General features: G+C 39.7%; 1 long non-coding RNA gene across 2 annotated transcripts; it reads right to left on the bottom strand.

The window, feature by feature from the left end:
- Positions 1–2,353: 2,353 nt before the first annotated feature.
- LOC126948983 (uncharacterized) lies at positions 2,354–24,528 on the bottom strand. 2 transcript variants are annotated; one of them, XR_007723576.1, is made up of 4 exons: positions 24,383–24,528; positions 14,635–14,748; positions 6,542–6,640; positions 2,354–2,781 (listed from the first exon to the last, which is right to left on the bottom strand). It is a non-coding gene; the product is annotated as an uncharacterized LOC126948983 (long non-coding RNA). The 2 variants fall into 2 exon arrangements; XR_007723575.1 differs by lacking the exon at positions 14,635–14,748.

Raw genomic sequence — 24,528 nt, 5'->3', positions numbered from 1 at the left:
TAAGGCTGAATAATATTCAGTTGTATGTAAATATATACACCATGTTCTCTTTATCCATTCATTTGTTGATGGGCATTTGGGTTGTTTCTGTATCTTGGCTATTACGAATAATGCTGCAATTAATATGGGTGTGCAGATATCTCTTTGACATATTGATTCCATTTCCTTTGGCCTATATACCCAGAAGTGGAATTGCTGAATCACAGGGTAGTTCTATTTTTGGTTTTTGATGAACCTCCATGCTGTTTTACCCAAGGTCTATACCAACTTACATTCCCATCAACAATGTATAAGTGTTCCCTTTTCTTCATATCCTTATCTCTTGTCTTTTTGATATTAGCCATTCTAAAAGGTGTGAGGTATTTAATTGTGAATTTAACTTGTATTTTTCTAATGATTAGTGATGTTGAACATCTTTTCATATATCTGTTGGCCATTAGCATGTCTTCTTTTGAGATGTGTCTATTTAACTCTCTAGCTTGTTTTAAAATCAGATTACTTGGTTTTTTTGTTGTTGTTGTTGTTCTTGAGTTGTTTGAGTTCCATATATACTTTGTAGATTAGCCTTTTGTCAGGTACATAGTTTGCTTAAGCTAGTTTGAATTGGGTTTCTATTACTTGAAATGGAAAGATTCCTCCTACAATCTTGTCCTTTCTCTTATATTTTCAGATGAAAAGAGTAAGAGCCCTATAGTAGGAGCTAGCTCTTGGTCTACCATAGCTTCGACTAAGCTTTGCACTTCAGATCAAAAAGAGAAAAACCAGAGTAGAACTATTTTATATTGCATAGAAAGTGAATTTTGTCCCCCAAAATGACAAAAGATGTATGAGAGCTCCTCTCTGTCCTCAAGTCATGCATAGTTTAGCTGGAGAGACAGGCTCGGCATATATCAAAACAAGGCAGTGTTTAAGGTTTAGTTCTGTTAATCAGGGCAAGAAAACCCCAACTTTTGATGAACTTGGTTCATTCACTCTTTGGTAGACCCATAATACTCATATTTCTACCAACATGGTTAACAGGCAGTTTCATCTGGGGTCATGAGTTGGTGATTCCTTCACTCTGGTAATTAGGTTTTGCCAGTCTAGGGCTTAATGAAAATTATTAAAATGGTGAATTGGGGGAGCCTTGCCTAGCTGTGTCAACAGGAGCATAGTTCCTTGGGGATAGGTTGCTCAGAGCTTCAGTGTTTTCAGGGTTGAACTGAATCATTTATTGGTTATATTGTTTAAGAAACATATAATAAACAAATGATAAAAACTTGAGAGGCATGGGAGATGGCCTAGTTTTTGCAGGGATGTGGAATACAGTTAGGGATCTCTAGACTTGGTTCCACACATAGCATAGCTTTTTACAGTTATCATTTATTGGACATTTACAATATGCCAGATACTATGCTAAGTCCTTTATATGGATTATTTCATTTAATTCTCCTAACAACTCTTGAGGAATGCAGTTCATTCTCCTTTTGCAGATAGGCAAACTGTGGCTCAGAAAGGTGAATTTGCTTGCCCAAAGTTAGAGAGCTAATAAACATGGGAGGCAGAATTTGAGATCAGTTCCAGACCCTGAGTCTTAACATTACCTATACTGCCTGCCTAGTAAAGCAAAGGATGAAGAGACAGCAGGGACCGGGGGTGGGGGGGAGGAGTGTCACTTTGCAGAGAGATGTGCAGTGAGGGGACCCTGGGTTCCAATGGACTAGCTCAGGTTGTGCTTCAGTTATCCCAGAACAAAGTAAAGAAGGCCTGAGTAGGTGCTGGGGAAGAGGCAAGGAGGATGGCAATGGGAGATTTTGCAAAAGAACACTGAAACACTTAGAAAAAAATGAGAGATGAGTTAAAACATATCAGAGTCCATTTTAAACGCAGGTATAAAATATCAGTGTCCAAAATAGTAGCTGTCAGGAGATTACTTGCAGCATATTCTGGGAATGCATTTAGTTTCCATGGCAGAAAACTGTGTCAAGGAAAGAACTATTCATGTATACATTTATTGGAGACTCATTAGTCTATTTAATATATTTTTACATTTTTAAAAGGCCATTCACCACAATTATGTCTGGGCAAATGTACAAGGGGAGAAAATCAATGTTGAATTTTACAAATAGATGCTGTCTCAGTCTTCACTTTATCATTCCCATTATTAGGCAAATGGCAAATCAACATAATTTTGCAGAGTGGGGTTGTTCAGCGGGCTTGAAGAAAGTTCCTAAAATGTGATTCCACTTTTATAATGTAAGTTCTTGATGTCAGCTTTTCTTCAGTTTCATTTTCACAGTGACCCACACTGTGTTTATTATTTTTGAAGGCTCATGTTGAAATAGATGAATAGGAAGGATAGCAGATGGGTTTCCCAAAGCCTGCAGGCTGGGGTGAGCCTATATCACAAAAATGCCTACTTAATACTAGGAAAGAAATAGCAGTCGGGGCTGGGATGACACAGGGAACCAGCTGTTGGTTGCTACAAAGTCTGACCACAAAGCCTGGTTTTATTTGCTACAAGATTCAGAGACCTGGCCAACCCAGGTCTCTGATCATTTTCAGCACTTCCCATGACATGCTCTCCTTAAGATACCATCAGCATTTAGTACAAAAAAAAAAGCATGTCAGGCTTTCTCTTACCCTCTGCCTTATATTCATTCCTCTAAGCAATTCTGTACTGGTGAAGTTGCTGACTGAAGGTATTAAAAAGACCCCTGCGCTGAGGTCAAAAGACTGAGATGCAGTCCTAGCTGTGTAGAGTTGGGCGAGTCATTTCCTTGTGCTGGGCTTACATTCCATCTGAAAAATTAGAGATTGTTTTGTGATGGTTTCCTGGCATTTACACAATATGATTCTATTCATGTGGAATACTTCTGAGACACATAAGGTAAAAGAATATGGATTTGTTGGGGGAAATAGTGTAATAAACTTAATTCAAAATGAATAAGTGGCAATGTAAGATGATTTTGGATGATATGCAGATAAACATTTTAAATTTTAAGTCACTCATCTCTTTTAATATGTATTAGAAAAGATTTGATTAGCACTAATTAAACTTGTGATTACATTATGTTGTTTGTTATTATGGCTAATTAATTTAAGGCAAAAAGGAAATTGATTTAAAAGCGTGATATAGTAGATAATTTGGCTGCCATTTGTCCCTGGCTATTGGGGAGTAATCTCTTAATCTTTGGAATTGCCAAGCGATAGAAGAGTCTTTGTTATTCATAGAGGGCTCTTCCTGAGTTTATGTCAACAAAGTCAGTCATGCTGGACCTTAGGTAGTTTCAGGATGGGAACTGGCCATACTGGAATGACCACCAATACAACTTAAGGGTTGGGACTTTGAGCCAGGTTATACCAACTGTCCTCTGGGGAGTTTGTGGATTGAGTGCAGCCACATGGCCAATCAATCAGTAATAACTGCATAATGAAACCATAATAAAAAACTCTGGACACTGAGCATGGTTGAGATTCCTTCTTGGTCATGCACATTAACGTGCTGGGAGGGTGATGCATCCTGAGGACATGGAAATTTTGTATTTGGGACCCTCCTCGATCTCACCCTATGTGTCTCTGCACTTGGCTGGTCCTGTGTTTTCATAAGAAAACTAGAATCATAGTTTCATAAGAAAACTAGAATCATAAATATAGCTTTCCTGGAGTTCTATGAGTCATTCTAGCAAATTATCAAACCTGAGGAGGTAATGAGAACTCCTGAATTTGTAGCCAGTTGGGCAGAAGCACTGGTGACCTTGGAGCCCTGGAGATTGTGTCTGAAGTGAGGGCAGTCTTGTGGAGGAGTATGCCCTTAAGCTTTGAAATTTGATCATCCCTAGGGAGCAAGTGTCAGAATTGCATTGCTCAAAGGCAGTATCAAGTGAATAGGAGTATTAATTACTTAATAATAAAATGGTGCACAGAAATATGGTCAAAATCCTATACATAGTTTAAAAATGACCAAAGATTGAGAAACATTTATATAATGTTCTCTGTAGTGAGATTGACTGCAGTAAGCCTATTATACATATTTGGTAATTTACTCCCTGCAAGCACCATGTGAGGTAGGTAACTACTAATATCTCCATTTTACTGATTTAAAAAACTGGGGCTTTGAGCAGTTAAATAACTTCCCCAAGGTCATGTCACAATTAACTGGCAGGATTGGGATATAAACTCAGGTAGTCTGGCTCTAGAATTCCTTGTCCGTAGACATGTTCATTTCCACACTATTGAAGTACCTGCCTCATAGAATCACTGTGAAGATGGAATGAAATACTGCATACAAAGTTCATTGAAAAGCTTCCAGCACATAGTAATCACTCAGCAAATGTTAGCTTTTATTATTCTTATTCTATATCAAGTAATGTCAGTTCTTAAATTAGGAGACACTGAATTTGGTTATACACTATAACACTGTCTAGTATCAATTGATAGGCATATACATTTCCTGTTTTTTATGAAAACAGAGGGATTTTATGTTTGTAAGTTAGAGAAGGTATAGGACTTACATCGCAGATCTTTCTAGCATGAAGCAATTTCGTCTCCAGTCAAGAAACATTAAGTCTAAAAGTAAAGTCAGTATGATAAAGAACCTGGTTTTTGCAACCTTTTCTTGATATTATGTAATTCTAGTTCACATAGTCGAAGACAATGGGAGGAGAAATTTTAGCAAACAAAGCAAAATTTGGGTTTCAAGATTTATTTAAGTGACTACAATGGCTTAGTTAGTTAGAATGCTCTGGACTGGTAATTCATCTTTATTTGTCAGCTCCCAAGAGTCAAGTTGTATGAAGGGCAAAAAGTGAGCAGGAAGCAAAAATAACTGGCTGTTTTTGACTAATGATCATCCTCAGATTTGGGGTGGATACATTTCTAAAAACTCTCACTGGGAAAAAACTAAGTGCTCCCCTAAAATGTTAAATGTATAAGTTGGCAGGGATTGGGAAGCATATTAATAGTTCATATATTTTCTTTCACATAAATACATAACAACACTAACAATATTAGCTGTGGGATATAATATCTAGATATATAGGGGCTATTAACAGTGTGTAGGAAAAATTTTGACCTGAGCCCTTATTCTGGCTGTGATATTTAGTGAGACAGTCCAGTCCCGGGTCCTGTGAGAGAAATCACTCTGTGAGTTTCCATGGAGGAAGAAAAAGCTTCATTTTTTTACCCTGCAGGAACAGCAGAGGGAGGGAGATCCTATCTTCTTTGCAAATTCATTAACTTTGTGGTTGAAGGGAGCAGTGTTGGAAACTACTTTTAGCTCAGTGGGAGGAAAACAAACAGATTCATCTCCAGAAACCAAAGGAAAGCGTAAGTGGGTTTTTATTAGTCAGCTGTATTCTAGATGGTCAATTGCCAGTGGAAGAATACACCTTATGCACATTTCTTTTGCTTCCTATCTAGACCTGATCAGCTGGGCACTTACATGATTCCATTGGGGTAGCTGTAACACTGGACAGTGTATTGGAAATTCTGTTTTCTGGCCTGTTCAGGAAGGAGCTATTCTATTTTGGTTATTAAAATTTTCTATAAAATATTTCTATAAAATATTTCTATAAAATAGTCTATTAAATATTTTGATCATCAGGGTTATCAGAGTTAGCAGAGTAGATGACAGCTGTGGTACTAATTCACTCATACATCTACCCTACAAATATTTATTGAGGACTTTCCATGTACCAGGCACCATTTTATTTTTTTACTTTTTATTTTTTTTTGAGACAGATCCTCGCTCTGTTGCCCTGACTGGAAGGCAGTGGCACAATCTCAGCTCACTGCAACCTCTACCTCTTGGGCTCAAGTGATCCTCCCACCTCAGCCTCCCAAGTAGGACTACAGGCATGCACCGCCATGCCTGGCTAATTTTGTGTGTTTTTTTTTGTAGAGACGGGGGTCTCACAATGTTTTCCACACTGGTCTTGAACTCCTGGGCTCAAGAAATCCTCTTGCCAGGTACCATTTTAGATACTGTGAATATAAGATGCTTGTGAATACAACAAAGATCCCTGCTTTCCTGGAATTTACATTCTAGTGGAAGGCAGTACAAAGGTTCACAGATGCGTATAATGATTCCAAATAGTGAAAAGTACTTGAAGAAAGTAAATAGACTGCTGGAACCAATATTATACAGTTCTCAGATAAGATCTTCAGTGTAGAGGGAATGTCAAGTGCAAAGACCCTGAGGTGGAAGAAAGAAGGTAGACTCACTCACAGGACAGAAAATAAGTCTCATGTGAACTAGAGCATTGTGAACAGAAAAAGTAAGGTTGAGAGGTCAAAGTGGCAGGCAGAACCCACATCATGTAGAGTCTTGAAGCCTTGAGGTCAAAAAGTCTGGGGTTTTATTTTTAAGTGATGGGAAGCCATCAGAGGGCTGATACAGAGGAGTGATGTGATATGCTATGTATTTTTAAAGCATTAATCTGGCAGCTAGATGTTCAGTGGGTTGATTACAGCGGGGGGAGGTGGGGTGGAGACGGATGGAAGAGTGGGCCCATTTGTGCTTCCAAAAGTCAGAGAAAAGTAGTAGAAGAAATGCCATTACCTATTAAATGGAGCAAAGAGGGCCTGGAGTCAGATTTGACTGTCACTCACTTGTTGTGTTGTCTTAGGCAAGTCTCTTCCCTCTCTGAAACTCAGTCATCTGAAAGAGAAAAACAGCCTTTAGTCCTAGATTCCCTTCCACGTGCTTCTGTACACTAACATGATTCAGAGGGTATAGCCCTGTCTAAAGGGAGAAAAATCTCCAAGACTGAAACCACAAACTGTAGCCAAGCCCACGCATGGATGATGGAAGCAGTGGGGTGAAAGGGGATCCTTGAGTGGCAATCGCTTCTTGTGATCTGGTATATTGCTCCTTTATTGACATGAGCTCAACACACAGGAATTAGCCTTTGTTTGGTAGCTCTTGTCAGTCCTCATTTGTGTGGTTATCTTTCATCTTTGCTGCCTCTTGACATTCCTTGGGCCTAGCATTGTTCCTCACTGCATCATGCCTGAATAGTTTGGGAACCTGTTGCAACAGAAAGCATGTCTGACTTTGTTAACATATGTACCATTTTGGTGAATCTAGGTGTCAGCTTTGACATTTCAGAGTAGGAAAAGATGAAAAGGGAACAATTCAGTACTTGGCATCTCTACAGTCTGGGATTGTTGCAAATTCAGAGTGAATGGAGAGGCTAAAAATTCCTGCCTAAACTTATGTAGACATCTTCATGGAGACATCACAGCATAGTTTAATAGCAAGGTGGTGCCTTAAGAAACATAATGTCATTGGACCAATTCTGCCTACCCTTGTGCCTGTAAAGAGGAGTTTCATTTCCCTCAAACTGATATTTTCATGGTTTAATTTCTTTTAAATTACCTTTTCAAGAATTATTGTTTAGGTATCCATTTTAGAAGTATCTGTATTATCATGTTACTTTTTAGCATAATACATAATACATGAGGTATGGAATAATGAGATTAAGTTAGATTTTGAAAATGAAAAAAAATTAAAAGTTGTGTTAGCAAAGAGAGTGGGAATATTTCCAAACCATATACCTGATAAGGGCTAATATTCAGTGTATATAAAGAACCCACATGACTCAATAGCAGAAAAGCAACTTTATTAAAAATATGGGCAAAGAACTTGAATAGATATTTCTCAAAATAAGACATTCTGTATAGACAGTTTTCTAAAGAAGATTAAAAACGATCAACAGGTATGTGAAAAGGTGCTCAGTATCACTAATCATCAGGAAAATGCAAATTAAAACCATGTGGAGATATCACCTCACACCAGCTGGGACAGTTATAAAGGCAAGAGATGACAAGTTTTGACGAGGGTGTGGAGAAAAGGGAACACTTGTACACTGTTGGTGAAACTGAAGATTGATGTAGCCATTGTGGGGAACAGTGGGAAGATTCCTGAAGAAATTAAAAATAGAATTATCATATGACCCAGCAATCCCTCTTCTGGTTATATACCCAAAGAAGGTGATATAACCACCTTGAAGAGATATCTGCATTCCCATGTTCTTTGCAGCATTATTCACAACAGCAAAGATATGGAAACAACCAAAGGGTCTATTGATGGATAAATGGATAAAGAAACTGTGGTATCTATAAAAGGGAAAATTATTCAACCTTAAAAATTGAGATATTGCCATTTTCCACAACAGGGATGAACCTGGAGGAAAGTAAGCTAAGTGAAATAAGCCAAACACAGAAGGAAAAATGCTGCATGATCTCACTTATGTGTGGAATCTTTAGGAAAAAAAATGTCAAATGCACAGAGATAGAGAATCAATCAAACATGGTTATGGAGGAGGTGGGCAGTGGGAGGTAATGGAGAGATGTAGGTCAAAGTGGCGATATGTAAGATGAACAGGTCTGGAGAGCATAGGTATGACAGGCGGACTATACTGCAGTTAACAATATTGTATTGTATTCAAGATTTTTCTAAAAGAGTACAATTTAGGTGTTCTTACAATGCCAAAAAACAGAAAACTATGTGGGATGATGGATGTTAACTCACTTGACTGTAGTGATGATTTCACTATTTATATACATATCGAAACTTCATGTTGTGTAACTTAAATATATACAATAAAATTTAACAAAAAACAAAGGAATATGTATAAACACACCATACTATTTTCCAAATATTATTTGAATTATCCTGAATGATATTACCTGATTTTCTCACTACACTAGACATTTGGGTAGTTATCTCTTTACTTGGTATATTAGTTTTTCTTGCTGTGTAACAAATTACCACAATTTAGCAGCTTAAAACAATGCCTATTTATTTATTGATGATGCTGTAAGTGAGAAGTTCAGGTGAGTTCAGCTGGGTTGTCTGCTTAGGGTATTGCAAGGCTGAAATCTAGGTGTTGGCTGGGCTGAATTCTCATCTGAAGGCTCTGGGGGAAAAATTTGTTCCAAGTTAATTCGTGTTGGAATAATTCAGTTCCTTGTGGCTGTCAGACTGAGGTCCAGTTATTTTTTGCCAGCTGTCAGCTCTCAGTTCCTAAGAGAGCCTGCATTCCTTGCTATGTGGCCCTGTGTCTATCGGCAAGACAGCAATGGTGAACATGTGGAAATCTTCCTCATGCATCAGATGTCTCTGACTTCCTCTTGTGCAGCCAGCCAGAGAAAAGCTCTCAGCTGGGTTCATGTGATTAGGTTAGGCTCACCTGAATAGTCTCCCTATGTTAAAGTCAACCATGTCATAAGATAGAATCTCATTATGGAAGTAAAATCTATCCTATTCAGTCTTGAGGATTGTGCAGGCAGGTATTCCATCGGGTGGGAAATCTTAAGGCCTCCCTTAGAATTCTGCCTATCACACTTGATTACTTAACACAAATTTAGTTGAGAATTGTGTTATGTACGACAATTCTCAATTTGGGTTATCCTAAAAGGAGGCATAGATTTTGGTACACACAATTTATTTGGGAGGTGATCCCAGTTAGCACAGTGAGGAAGTGGGAAAAGTGGGTCAAGGAAGAAAGTCAACAAAGGATGACTTAAGGAGCCAGTTACTGATGCAAGCAAGTAGGGCTCAGTCCTTCTTGGGGCTCTCCAAGAAAAGATAATACATCCCTCAAAATTGCTCACTCCCACCCAGCTCCCATTTGTTGAAACTTGCTCTGAGGGCGATCGCCTTTTCATCCTTCAGTTTAGATCAGGGAGTGGATATTATTGTTGCTATTTTGCACATTAGGAAACTGAAACTTAGGGGGTTAGGTTTGTCTAAGACTATTCTACTGTGAGGTGGTGGCCTATATTTCACCTTTTGTCCAACTTGCCTATAGGGTATGCAGGCTACTGAGAAAGACAGAGCCAGAAGTCAGTCTCCTGCCTCCTGATGCTGCTCATTGCGTCTTTTCAGTCCATTTTTAAACCACCTTGGGGTAAAAAAAATGCTGAGATTTTAAATGAATATAATCAGAGTAATAATAATCTGTTAAGGCTGAATGGAGAAGGTCCATGCTAATTCTCAAAGGAAAAATAACAGGCTACCTCACGTTTGTGTACCTCTTCTGCAGACTCCCAGAAACCCACAGTTACTAATAAAATCCCATATATGTGAATGCGGTTTGATTTTCAAAATGCCTTTTTATTCAGGATGCTGTTTGCTCTTCCTATCCATCTCTGAGGTCTATGAGAAAGGTACTATACTGCTGTCATTCTGAGCTTAGGTTTTGGACTCAGACCCAACTAAGTTTAAAACCAGGTTCTGCCACTTTGGGTGATCTTAAATTACTTAAGTTTTGCTGGCCTCAGTGCCTTGTTCAAAGAACTCTTGGGAAGGCCAAATCAGATGGCATGTTCAAAGTGTAGAGCATTATAAAGTACTCAAATATATGGTAGCTGTTTTATCATTCTCATTGACATATGAGAAAACTAATGTTCAGAGAGAACTGACTTGCCCAGAGTCATCTGCTAGATGGTGGTAGAATTAGGGTTAGAACCCAGTCTCAGAGTTTCAGGTGAGCTCTGTTCTCCTCTTCATGGAGAGAAGATAAGAATCTTCCTTCCTGTTCTCCAAGATGCAGGACAATATCCAGGCAAATCACCTGTTCTCTTTTAAGAGCCACTTGGGCTGTCACACAAAAGCCAATTCTCCTCTCCAGGTGTAGGGCTTTGTGTCAACAGAGTGGAATGGAGGTAGCATCCTCTCCCCTTGGGAAGTTCTTTCTACAGTTCCTCTGGGCACATGGCCCTCAGTGTACTGTTACAGGAATCAACTAGAAGCAGATAAATGGTTTCTAGTAGGTGGTGGTGGAGGGGCTGTGTCTGACCACTTCCTTGATGGATTTGAAGGTATTTTAAAGTTCATTTCTCTGCATTGTGACCAGCATGGGCATTTGATTTTATGGTGGCAAATCCTGCCAATCAATTTTTATATGAAGAGTTACTTTTTATGCAAAATTTACTTCTGAGCAAATATCTATAGACATTTTTTTTTCTTGTCCACCCTAACAGATGAATTGAAATCTGGATTTTCCTGTCACCATTTTTCACTCAGTCTTGCCTTCACTACTCATTCTTTCATTTAATCAATATGTATTGAATGTCTGCCATGCACCAGGCACTATTCTACACCTTGGGAATACAGTGGTCAATAAAATATACAGAGCCTTGCCTTCATGGACTTTATAGGGGAGAGAGAAGTTGCAATAGAAAAAAATCAAGTGAATTATGCAATATGTCAAGAAAATAAAATAAGGTACAGGGGATAGAGAAGGCTGGAGGTTTATATGAGGAAGATCAGGAGAAAGGGGTTTGAGAAGGTGGTATGTTAACAGAGGACTGGAAGAAATGATGCAGAGAACCACAAGAATATAAAGGTGAAAGGAAGTGATAGTTGGCAGTATATTTGGTGTGTGACTTGAGGAATAGTAGGGAAGCATGGCTAGGAGAGTGAGCAAAATAGAGAATGGTAGTTGATGTGTAAAAAAATAGCCAGGAGCCATGGCTGGTTTGCCATTGTGAGGACTTCAGTTTCAACTCTGAGCACTCCTCAGACCCCTATGTATCTGGCCTTACAGTTTTCTTCAAAGTATTAAACAGCTTAGATGTAATGATGCTTAGAGGTAACAAGGCAGTCAATTCAAGCAGGAGGGCGTTTGTGGAAAATATTTTAAGTCCTGGTACTAAGAGTTGCAAGAGAGATCTTTGGGCTATTCCTCTACTACCCTGTGGGGCTTTAACAATGGAATCCTGCTAAACTTGTGGTTATTTCTGGTTCTTCAAATTTGGATTTTCTTCATTTTTTATTCTTTCACATGTCTTGATGTTTTGAGCTAAAAATCATCCTTTCAAAAGAAAATTTTAGAAAAAGACATGGAATGAACTGGCAATATCTTAACCCTCTACCATCAATCACTGACTTTGAAATTAGAGTTTGAATAATTAAAATCAATTTTTATGCATTTTGCCTCCCCCATGACAGGATATTTCTGTCAGAAGGCTCCTGTGGGCTCCAGATTAAGTTTGTTAATGGGATCTGGCCCATCTACAGCCAAAGCATTTTCATCAAAAAGCCAATAAAGCTCCAATTGCACAGGCTATTCTTTTAAAAATTCTCCATGGTGATTCTATTGAGCCACATTACAAGAAGCAAAATTGCATTATTAAAATGACCACTTGATTATTTTTTCAGTTTTTTAATTCTTCTTACTGTTATGGAAAAAAATCTCATTTTAGGTCTCCTTAGGATTTGTTTCTTCTAAGAATTTACTCTAAAATAGAGGCTGGTGGGAAAATTGTAAGCCTTTGTGCAAGCAATAATGGACCGTTTTACTGTGCTAACCAATGTGTACATATTAAATGTGTGTGTTAGAAAGAGAAATACTTTGGGACAGTAGTATTAGTGTCATAAACTGCATCAGGATTACCTCCAGGGCTTGTAAAACACATTATTGTACCCCATGCCCAGACTTTCTGAATTGGTATATCTAGGTGGGACCTGAGAATTCACATTTCTCGTAAGTTTCTAGATGATGATGATGATGCTGATGCTGGCCCCGTGACTCACATTAGGAACCACTACATTAGGACTATGTTCTGCAACAATGCATTAGATTCTGGATTTTATTCCACCTGGTTAGTGTTGGTCCCCATCCGAGTGAGTCTAGATATTAGAGACTTCACTACTCTGCTTGAATGCATACTCAGCTGTAGCAAGTGTCTAAGACATGATTAAAAAAAAAACACAGAAAGGCTTCAGAATTGATTTGAATAAGGTTGAAGTCTTTGAAAACCAAAACATGGTTAATTTTGGAGTATTTCCCAATAAGTTTGGGATCTATGAGTTAATTATTTCAAAACCCATTCTCCACATCAAATTGTTTACTTTTTGCTTTGGGCACCCTCTGGATACACCATGTTTTCACTCATGCTGTCTTCCCACCTATTATAAAATGCCTCCTACCCTGCTCTCTGTTCAAATAAGTCCTAGGTCAAATCCCAACTCCTTTATGAAACCTTTGGTAAAGCAATTTATGAAGGTCTATAAACCTTCTTCTAGATCCAATTGCCTTTATTATCCAGACAATTCATTTGGAATGACCCAGTGAATTGTTTTTGCCCCAAATTACTAGATAAACCTTGTACGGTTATGTAAGTTCTTACAGGAATATGTTTGACCTTGTCAAATAGACTGTCAGCTTTCTTCGAGCAGAGATTAAGACTACCATGCAGTTGGTATTTAATATGTACTTATTTGAAATTGAAGGCACAATTTCTTTAAAACTAAATATCTACTATCTCAAATATATATAAAACAATTAATGTGTACTGAGCACTGATTATATCCCAGGAGCTTGACCCACCTCATTGGTACCCTGTAATAACTGTATGGGGTTGAAAACATTGTTATCCTTATACCAATGAGAAAACAATGGCTTAAAGAGGTGAATGACTTGCCCAAGGCCACACATCCAAGAAAGGGAGAGTTGTGATTGAATCCTAGTCAGACCTCAGAGCCTGTGTCTTACCCTTTGCAGTGTTATTGAGCCATAACCTTTTTTCTTTCTCTCTCATTCTCAGCAGCCCATACCCTCAGCTAGCTGGGCTACACAGTATGAAACTAGCTTTTCTTCTCTGCCCCAAACTCACTTGAAACCACAGAAACCACATGAAAAATGGAGTCTGGCCACCTCTCATCTATGGATCTCAGACTTCTTCTGTAATGATTCACCATCAAGGGCTGTGGAAGCCACAGCAGCAATAAAGGACTCTTGTATTGATCCACTTTGAAATTATAGAGGAAAACAAATTACCCTGAGGTTCTTTATTGGCATCGAGTGTTAGGTCCAGACAGATTCCAGAAAAATTTAGCTTTTAAGGTTTAATTCAAAAGTCCCTTGCAAACTATGGATACAGGAAAATGAATCATTTCATATTAGGGGATGGGGCGATAATGATGATGAATGCCTTTTTGAAAGCTTTGTGTTCCAAGCATAAGCCCTTCTCTACTAGTTCTTCAGAGCTGATTATAAGTTTAAAAAGTCCCATTTAGGTCAAGAGCTGGGAATTCCTAGTTTCTCTTTGGTGGAAATAATTGGTCTGATAATATCCAAATAATATTTATTAATTAAATAATACTCATTTTATGAGATTGTACTATGTACATGTTAATTGGATGCTGAATAATCAGTTTTACTATCTTCATTATGTAAGTAATGCATAAATCCAGTTTTAAGAGTTTCAGATAATATATACTATGCAGGAGAAAAATAGAAAGTCTTTCTTCGACATCCTTCTCCCACCTGCCTCAGCTACCCTGTTCCAGGTGTAGCCACAGCCGGTAGATGAGTATGCATCCTTAATTCTCCTTGCTGCACACACACAAGTGCATATATGAATGTATATAAACAAATAACTTTTTCCATAAATGAGATCACATTGTAAGTTTTTTCCTGTGACCTTTTTTCCACTTGACATGTTGAGGAAGTCTTTTCATTTTAATTTGATACAATGCCTCTACTTCATTCTTTGTAAGGGCTATTTACCATATTTGAATTAACATGGCAAATAAATGTCTAAATGTCAAAAATGTACCTGAGATTTTGTTTTTACTCAGGTGTAGTGAGGCCATAGATCAGGAGACGACTGCCATTGAAAAGAGAGTGTGTTACTCACAGTTCCCAAGAGGAAGGGGCACGCCACACCATGCCACACTATTACTGGTGGCAAATCCATGCAGGTCTGCAGTAGGTCTTTCTTACTGTACAGGTCTGCAGTAGGCCTTGCCTCCTAGGAAGAAACAATTTGACTGAAAGGCATAAGGGAGAAGGAGAGACCGAGGCAAGTTTTAGAGCAGGAGTGAAACTTTATTAAAAAGCTTTAGGCCGGGCGCGGTGGCTCAAGCCTGTAATCCCAGCACTTTGGGAGGCCGAGACGGGCGGATCACGAAGTCAGGGGATCGAGACCATCCTGGCTAACCCGGTGAAACCCCGTCTCTACTAAAAATACAAAAAACTAGCCGGGCGAGGTGGTGGGCGCCTGTAGTCCCAACTACTCGGGAGGCTGAGGCAGGAGAATGGCGTGAACCCGGGAGGCGGAGCTTGCAGTGAGCTGAGATCCGACCACTGCACTCCAGCCTGGGCGGCAGAGCGAGACTCCGTCTCAAAAAAAAAAAAAAAAAAAAAAAAAAAAAAGCTTTAGAGCAGGAATGCAAAGAAAGTAAAGTACATTTAGAAGAGGGCCAAACTGGTGACTTGAGAGATCATGTGTGTGGTTTGACCTTTTGACTTAGGGTTTGACTTGGCATACTCCCACGGTCTTGTGTTCCTTCTCCCCTGATTCTTCCCTTGGGGTGGGCTGTCCGCATGCACAGTGCCCTGCTAGCACTTGGAAGGGGAGCCTGCTCAGTGTGTTTACTGGAGTTGTACACATGCTGACTGGAGGCGTTCTTCCCTTACCAGCCGAATGTCCTAGGAGGTCATATACCAGTTAAACTCCACCATCTTGCCTCTTAGTGTGCATGTGTGAGCCCATTCACCCAGATTCTGAGATCTTATCTGGAAGCTACTGATCACCAGTTTCAGGTTTTTCCTATCTATTGGGAGACTGCCTTTCTCTAGTGCCAGCTGTGACCAAGTATTATTTTAGACCAAGAGTTAATGACCGCCTGACCATCACGTGATGGTCACCTCACATTCCTCGTTGTCGCAGGGGCTCTCTTGCCCTGTTTACGTCCAACTAGCTACCTACAGTAACACCACCACACAGGGCCAATGGGGGAGTTACCAGGGTCAGTCAGGAGGCAGTGGGAGTGGGGAAAAACATAGGCAAGATAGTTTTCATGTTAAGGAAAGGGTGAGGTGAAGTAGGCAAGCTAAGCAAGCTTAGGATTGAATCGTTTGAATAATTTTGGTGGGCTCTGGACTGTAGGGGTGGCCCCTAGTTTTCCAGTATCTGGTCCTCAAATGATTTAGAGCAGGGGTAATGTTGGCTTGGTGTGTGAAAATTAGATAAAGGAGGTGGTTGCAGTTATGGCTGGTTTGCATATGAAAGGCGTGCTCTCAGGGAAGTTGTCTGTTACTTCTAGGAATTAGCTTAGTATGGGAGAGGCGGCCCCTCCCCGTAGTCACAAAGCCCCAAGTTGTCAAAGCATCATAAAATATGGAAAAATACAAAAAACATGGTCAATACAAACATTTTTCCATTTGCCAGACATTTTGCTGTTTCCAGTGTGTTTTGATTCTGACCACCTAATACTGTGAAGATCAAGCCAGACAATGTTTGTGAAAAGACTCTACCAGTGGAAAAGTGATATACACCTGTATGAGATGTTAGCATCATCTAGAGTCTATAGTTGAATATGCTATAGCTATAATGTTTCCTATATTATCATATTTTATATGTTTGTCTATGTAGTTATTAAGAAGTGGATAAGAGTTTATATCTGGGTTAGCTCTAGGTAGAGTGTAAGGAAAAATACCTTACATTAATTTTATCTCCACAATGATGCTATTGGCTAGCTCTTATACCCACTTTACAGAAAAACAAATGAAGGCTTTGAAAAGTTAAGTAATTTGCCAAGGTCTCTCATTCCTAGCACAAAACACCGATATGGTTTTTAACTTGGGTTTTTCTGGCCTTCAAGTTCTTTCTATGCATTTCTGACCCTTCCTAGTTTCAACACCCTCCCTCCTCTTTCTCCACATCTAGGAGCTAACTGTCCCACATCAATGAGTCTGTAAGTCAACCCTGCTTTCAGCCTCTGGGCTTGGTAGCTAAAAGAACACCTAATACCCGTCCTGCTGACAAGAGCCCCCCAGGACAGAGGTCCTTATTAGATTCTACAATGTCCCTCCCCAGGGCTGGAGTCACCATGAAGCCCAGTCTGTTCCTGGGATCTCATGGCTTGCCCGGAGACTCCCCATGTGTGGACTGCCTCCTGGATTCCTTTCCAAGATTCTGGCCAAGTTTCCACCCCTACTCAGAATCCCAGGTGCCTGCTGCTTGCTTGTTCCATGACTCATTTTTTTGCTCTGCCCTTTGAATACTCTGCGTTGCCTGCCAGGCTGGGTTTTTCCCTCAGCATCTGCAGTTGCTCGGTCCCCTGGTGTCATTCTCATTCCAGGCTGATTAGGCTGTGCCTGGCTGTGTCTCTAGTGGTAATACTTTTAATGAGCTCTCTGGTCCTCTGCATTTCCCTCTCCCGCGGTGGTCCACTACCTCAGAGGTCAGGTGGGCAGCCTGGCTCCCCATTCTCCCCTTTGAAGACATCGCTTACCTGTGTCCTACTGCCTCAGAGGTGCTTTTGTCTTCAGTGATCTTGAGAAAAACAATTACGATAATGATAGCCACCATCTATTGATCACCTACTATGATGTAGTCAATAGAGGAGGAGGCACTTTCCTTTTATATCTCATTTGATCTCACAATCTTTTCAGGTGTCTATTATTAGTCTCATTTCTACTAGAAAGGGACTGTGCCTCAGAGAGGCCACCCAGCCTGTGCAAGGTCACACTGACTAGCTAGACTTCCCTTTCATCGCCAGGGGAAGAAAAGTTACCACTCAGTTCTAGCTGACTCTGAAGACCTTATTCTTCCCACGACTCTATGCCTCCTTAAATAGATGCTCTAACTTCTGCTCATGATGGGCTGATACGTTCACACATAAGCATCTGAATGGTACTCAAGCTGGAGGATAAAAACTAGGACAGTCACAATTCGCATCAGGGGAGCTTGCCAGGATCTATACTGTCAGGGAAGCAGACTTGTGCACCTCTCAAATTATCATTTTACTCTTCACTGAGAAGACTAGTTTTGGGTATCCTGTGTATTGAGCCCCCATCTGGGCTCTAAGGGCTGTTAAAAGATGTTGCACAAGTAGAACAAATGAGGGTCTTCAGCAGCACAGGAGAAAGAATAAGAAGCAGAGTGAAGGTATAAAGGCACTGAGCTGGGCGCCATAGGACTTGAACCCTATTCTTGTCTCTGCTTCTAACTGATGTTTAGAAAGTGGGAACTGGCCAGCGAAGGCATCTCTTGTTGCAAATCCTGTTCACTGAGTGTCAGTGCCTGGAGCATAGTACTAGAAAGATGCCCAGGCCACATATGGGCCCAGTGGTGAATCTGTGGATATGGGCAGTGTGAGAATGCCACAAGGGCCAGGGATGGAAAGATTCTAGGTAGCTGAAAGAATTCCAACTGTACCATTCAAGCTCCAACATTTGGAAACTGTGGTTCTTCCCTTCATCTTCTTGGACACTCTCATGGGGGATTTTAGGAGCTATCACAATTGAGAAATGGTGTGATTTTCTTCTACACCGACCTCTCCCAGGACTCTGAGAAAATGTCATACAATTTAGCTGGTTAGCTGTGCCGAATTCTGCTAAGTGGTCCCCTAAGAGGAGCACTGTGGACTAGCACTTGAAGACCTAAAAGGTTTAAAGTCCTTAAATTCTTGAGGATACAATCCATGTTCCAATATCCTTTGCCTTCATCCATTGCCAGCACCATACCAAGCACATACTACACAGGCCAGATACAAAATCCTTTCTTTCATGGGAGAGACAAAAGCCCTGGAAATGCTGAGGGTTTTTCCCCTCCCTGTTGCCAATATTGTTAGCTAGAAGTTGAAGACCATTCCATAGCCCACGATTTTGTTGCTTAGTCTTCCCTCTAGCCTTTTGATGTTCTTTTCCTAGCACACATTTGCCCTTTGGCCCTTGTTTGTATCTGTCAATGACTTTTCCCATCATAAAGCAGGTTCTTTCTGCAAGGGCATGGGGGGCCCTTTGCCCTCTATAACTCCTGTGTAGTAAAACACAGGGGAGTTGCTTTGCTCTGACTGGCTCTGCCAACCCATGGACCCCTCCATAATAATTCAGCGCAGCAGGAGCCAGATTGGGAAGCCAGCCTGCAAGTTATTAGTATAAAGCCCTTACCGCTCTTTCCATCTAAATCTATTCCTTATTTTCAGACCCTTGGCACTTTTTATTCCAGCCCCTTCCAGCCCCTTCCTCTGGGTTTTGTATCTGTGAGTTTGCATTCCAGGCAAATGCTTCATTTATGTTAAAACAAACAAACAAACAAAAAAACCCACACAGACAGCACAGGTTAGCACTACCATCCCTTCTTCATGACACAGGGATGGCAGTTCTGTATTGGGCTTCTCTCTTTGGCTTTGTCCAAGACTCCTTCTCTCATTGCTGCCACCAATGGTTATCTGTACTTTCCTTAATGAATTAGGGCTCTTGGGACCTCAAGACAGATGAAATTACAATGCTGCATATTTAGCAGCAGCACTAGTAAGAGTTGTGGTGTCAGGAGCTTCCCAATAATAGTTCTTTGTTGGACCCATCCTAAATAACCTGGGAGGACCTGCAGGTGATAAATAGGTCTAGGCTTTTGGGATGGTAGTGCACTTAAGATGCCCCTGATCTTTAGCTCAGGACAAGGTGCAGACACTGTAACACTTTATGGCCTTAAGCTCTTTGCAAAGCTCCTTGCATTTCTATGTTGAGCTTTTTAGTTGCCTGTCATTTTTCTCCTCCTTATCCTAATTTTTATCATCAGAATTTGATTTCTCAAAGGCTTTTCTTATGCCTGTGAATTATTGGAAACCTTCTCCACTGTGTCATTTCTATATCTGTCCTTATGTTCTCTGTGGGACCCACTTTACAGTGTCTTCTACTCATTTTTTTCCTCTGCCCTCTGCATCCTCACCAACTTAAAAACTGTCCACTCTGTCTTCTGTCCACTAGTCAGGATGGGGGTTGACCTGGAAAAGAGCCTGCAGTGGAATCAGTAGCTGTGTCCCCTGTCCTCTTTGGCAGGTCATTTCATTTCTCTAACTTGTTTCCTCATTTGTAAAATAAGAGGATTGAACTAGATAATCTCTGCTTTTCTGTCCCATGCTATAGTTTTGTGATTCTAATTGATTCATAAGTAATAATATCTGAAATTTATGGAATGCTTAATGAATGCCAATCATGGGGCTACACACCTTTTTATTATGGAAACGAAACATATACAAACTACATAACATCTTCTAGGATTATGATAATCATAATGGCCACAGTAGCAGACATTTCTTGGCTGCTTCCCGTGTGTCAGACACAATGCTAAACCCTGTGTATTTAAATACAATAATTATTTGTGGGCATTATTATTGCACTCATTTTACAGATAAAGAAATGGAAACTCAGAGAGGTTGAAATAGTTCATTCAAGGTCACCCAGCCTGCAAATGAGGGTGTGGGAATTTGAATTGCAGGTAATTTTACTTCAGAAGCTGAGATCTTCTCTTAGTTACATTTAACTTCCAGTAGATATTCCCATAATGAGTGGCAATGTTGGCCTTTGATTACTATGACTAAATATATTTCAGGAACATGTATCAGGAGGACCTTGCTGCAGGGAAGACCCTGCTGCATGTTTCTAGACTATATTAATATTAATAATTCTGCAAGGTAAGTCTAAGGCACAGTGAGGAAATTCAGTTCTGAGCAAAGAAAAAGCAGACCTAGGTAGAGGCCTCCCAGAAGCTTATGAAGACAAGGAGGCAATAATTGAAATTAAGAAGATTATAGGCCCTGTGGGTGCTGATGACCCTGAGCCACCCAGCGGGGAGCCGGGAGGGCTGACATTTCAACGGTCCATGAAATCATAAGACAATTAATGAATTTACTCAGTCCTTCGCCTTGGGAGGAGGTAATGTGGTCCAAAGTCAGTTTACTCTGAGATTGAATGTAATTAGAACACCTCAGAATCAAATTTTTGATTAAAAATTATCAAAATAAAATATTCCCGAGTCAGGCGTGGAAATGGGAGAGGCAGTTACTTAAGTCCACTCAGTAAACTTTTGAGCACCGCCCAGTCCCAGGTTGTTTAGGAGCTCATGCTGTCAGGCTGAGTAATTTGGATTGAATCCCTTCACTCACTGACTATATTTATCAAAATCTTAATGTGTCGCATCTGTTACCTTGATATTTCCAACTCAGAAGATGTACACAAGAAGTGAATCGCTGTAGGAGTTTTGTAGTGGAGACTAAGAAAAAATAGACAAGATGCTTTCGAATTTAAGATGCATGAATTTCACAGAAAACAGTAGATTAAAAATGCAACTTAATTCCATGAGGGAACCTTCACAAGCTACTTCTCCAGCTATAGACAGCACATCTGCTAATGGCCTCGGCATCTCCCCATCTTCTGCCACAAACAAAACCCCTTTAATATAGATTAGGTCCCAGTCTTTTGTTGTTTGAAGAACATTCTAAAAGCAGTACTTCGCCTGAGCACATTCCTCCCTGAATGCATTCCTCAGTTACTTGTCTAACACTTTTTCACCAAAGGTATCAACAGTGGAGATACTGAGTTATTATATATTCAACTTTGCAGTTTGAAATTTAGCTCATCCTTTTGGTTTCTGCTGTGATTTCACCTCTGCAAGAGATGAACTCCTGACCACCCTCTTTAATGTGGACCTCTCCTCCAATCTATTTCTGCTTTGTTGCTGCATTTTATTTCCTTTTTGACTGTTGGAATTTTTTTTTTTTTTTTTTTTTTTTTTTTTTTTTTTTTTACTTATTTGATCACTTGGGTATTTTTCTGTCACACCCTGTGAACTGTAAACTCTCAGAGGGCAGCACCTTCATCTGCCTCTTCAGCTACTGTTTTCCTGGAACCTAGCACAGTGCCTGAAACAGTAAGTAAATATTTGTTGAATTAATGAATTAGTGGAGATGCATTCAATCATAAGTCACAAGTTTACTGTGCTAAGTGTTAAGGACACCAAGTTTCTGAAACACATTCCTTGTTCACAAGGGCCTAATAGTCTACCTAGGCAATGACACACAACCTAAGATACACTGTGTTGATTTGTATTAGTATTTAAGTGCTCCGTCAATGTTACATTGAATAAATACTCCAATCATTGATTCATTCAGCCAACATCTGCTGACACCTACAATGTGCCAGGCATTTTGTTTGATGCTATTATGCAAAGATGAATAAGCCCCAGTTTCTGCCTTTGGGGAGGTGAGAGTCTAGGGGGAGAGAGTGGCATGTAATGAAATGATTTCTCTGGCAGCATTTGTTTAGTCTGTTCAACATATAAAAATTGAGAGTCAGCTATGTGCTTGGTGGAAGATGCATTTGAGAGGATCTAATAGGGACAAGGAAACCACCAAGTGAGTACTGCAATTACCCACACCAGACATAATGAACTGAATGAAGGTGGCTGTAATAAGGAAAGACAGGAGAGGAAGGAGACATAAATATGAAGGAAGCAAAATTAATCTGAGTTGATTAGATTTGGAGATGAAGGAGGAGAGACTAGGTTAAGTTTCCTAAGGGACATCTTCATGGAAGAGAAAGGATGTAAATTATTCCTTGAAGGCTGGATTGGATTTAAACCATGGTAAGCATTCTAGGTTTGTGGCCTGGCATGCTTCTGTCATGTTTAGATATAGTGAGTAGTTTGTTTAATTGTAATGAAGAGCTCATTTGGGGTACTGATGAGAGATAATAGTAGAGATGGTAGGGTGGTATATTTATGACCTTGGACTTGGGATCAGGCTACTAGGGTACAAGTCCCAGCATCACCACTATCTCATGATGTTGGGAAAATCATTATAACTCTCTAAACTAGAGTATCTTCTTCAGTAAAATAGAAATAATAATAGCATATATCTCATAGGGAAGGCTGGATACATATCACTATAGGGTCATGACCAGCATCTCTTCTAATTTTGGGGCAATGCTAAGGAACTGTTGAATGGTTTAGCAATGAACCTGGCACTGGTAGGCAGGATTTGGGTGGCAGAGTTCAGGGGCAGGGAGACCGTGATTTGCTGATGACTGGATATGGACATGGAAAGAAAAAGGCAGCCAAAAGGGATGAATCCTTTATAATATAGGTAGCCACTGGATATGTGACGTGAGGTCAACAATGCCCTCAGAATTTCCAGCTGGTGATGAAGTTTTGCATTGGTTATCAGGAAGACTGGACATTAATGCAATAACCACAGAAGGGCAAGTGAAGTCAGAAATCTATACTGGGATCCCTCGGAAAATTTTAAATCATCACCTAGAAGAAGAAGGTATTAGAATTGATGTTGAGTGGATTTCATTGGATTTCTGTTCTTTCTCATTCTTGTGCTTTCGTCTTCTGATATCCCTCCCTTGCTTTACTTAAAAATATATATTATTGTGGGAGGGTAAAATACACACAGCATAAAATTCACCATTTTAATCATCTTAAAGTATGCAGTTCAGTGGCATCTAGAACATTCATAAGGTTGGGCTATCATTTTTACTATCTAGTTTCAGAATATTTTCAATTTCCCAAAAGAAAACCCTGTACCCATTAAACAAGCACTCCTCCATTCCCCCTTACCCTAGCCTCTGGCAACCATTAATCTGCTTTCTGTTTCTATGGATTTGCCATTCTAGATATTTCATATAAATGGAATCATATATTTACATGATACATTTATGACTGACTTCTTTTACTTAGCATAATGTTTTGAAGGTTTATCCATGTTGTAGCATGTATCAGCACTTCATTCCTTTTTACAGATGAATAATATACAAATGAATGGATAAACACAATGGATTATGGATTATAATCCATTTTATGGATATACCACATTGTGTTTATTCATTCATTTGTTAGTGGACAACATTTGGGTTATTTCCATCTTTTGGCTATTGTGAATAATGGTGCTATGATATTTGTGTACAAGTATTTGTTCGAATACCTGTTTCCAATTCTTTTGGGAGCTGAATTACTGGGTAATTTGGTAATTTGTGTTTAACTTATCGAGCAACTGACAAGCTGTTTTCTACAGTGGCTGCACCATTTTGTATTCCCATCACCTTGTTCTACATTTAGTGGATGAAGTGTTCAAAAAGATGATCATAGTCCATGTAACCAAGTCTGATTGCAGTGGTGGCTCATGTCAATAGTCTGTCATTCTCCCTCAACCCCTTAAAGACACTGAGTGGAGAAATAAGAGAACGGAAATAATAACAAAAGAAAAACTCTCTCAAATCAAGAGCTATTTAAATTTAGAAAAAAAAATTTTAAATGGTACCAAATTATATACGAAGAATAGACTATTAACAATACATAAAAATAATTGTGTCTGTTCTTGGTTAGTGGCATTATAGACAATTTTTTTTCTTATACCTTCTTCCAAATTCTTTAAAGCGAACATGTTACACTTTATAACAGAAACTCCATAGATATTGTAGAACAGCAGTCCCCAGATGTTTAGGCACCAGGGACTGGTTTCGTGAAAGACAATTTTTCCATAGACCCGGGGAGGAGGTGGTTTCAGGATGCTTCAAGTGCATTATATTTATTGTGCACTTTATTTTTATTATTGTTATATTGAAATATATAATGAAATAATTATACAACTCACCATAATGTAGAATCATTGGGAGCCTTGGGCTTGTTTTCCTCCAGCTAGATGGACTCATCTGGGGGTGATGGGAGACAGTGACAGATCATCAAGCATTAGATTCTCATAAGAAGCATGGAACCTAGAACCCTCGCATGTGCAGTTCA

The sequence above is a fragment of the Macaca thibetana genome, chromosome 2 (assembly GCF_024542745.1).
Source record: "Macaca thibetana thibetana isolate TM-01 chromosome 2, ASM2454274v1, whole genome shotgun sequence".
NCBI classification, from domain to species: domain Eukaryota; kingdom Metazoa; phylum Chordata; class Mammalia; order Primates; family Cercopithecidae; genus Macaca; species Macaca thibetana.
Note: the sequence above shows the minus strand (reverse complement) of the source record. Positions and strands in the feature narration are given on the sequence as shown.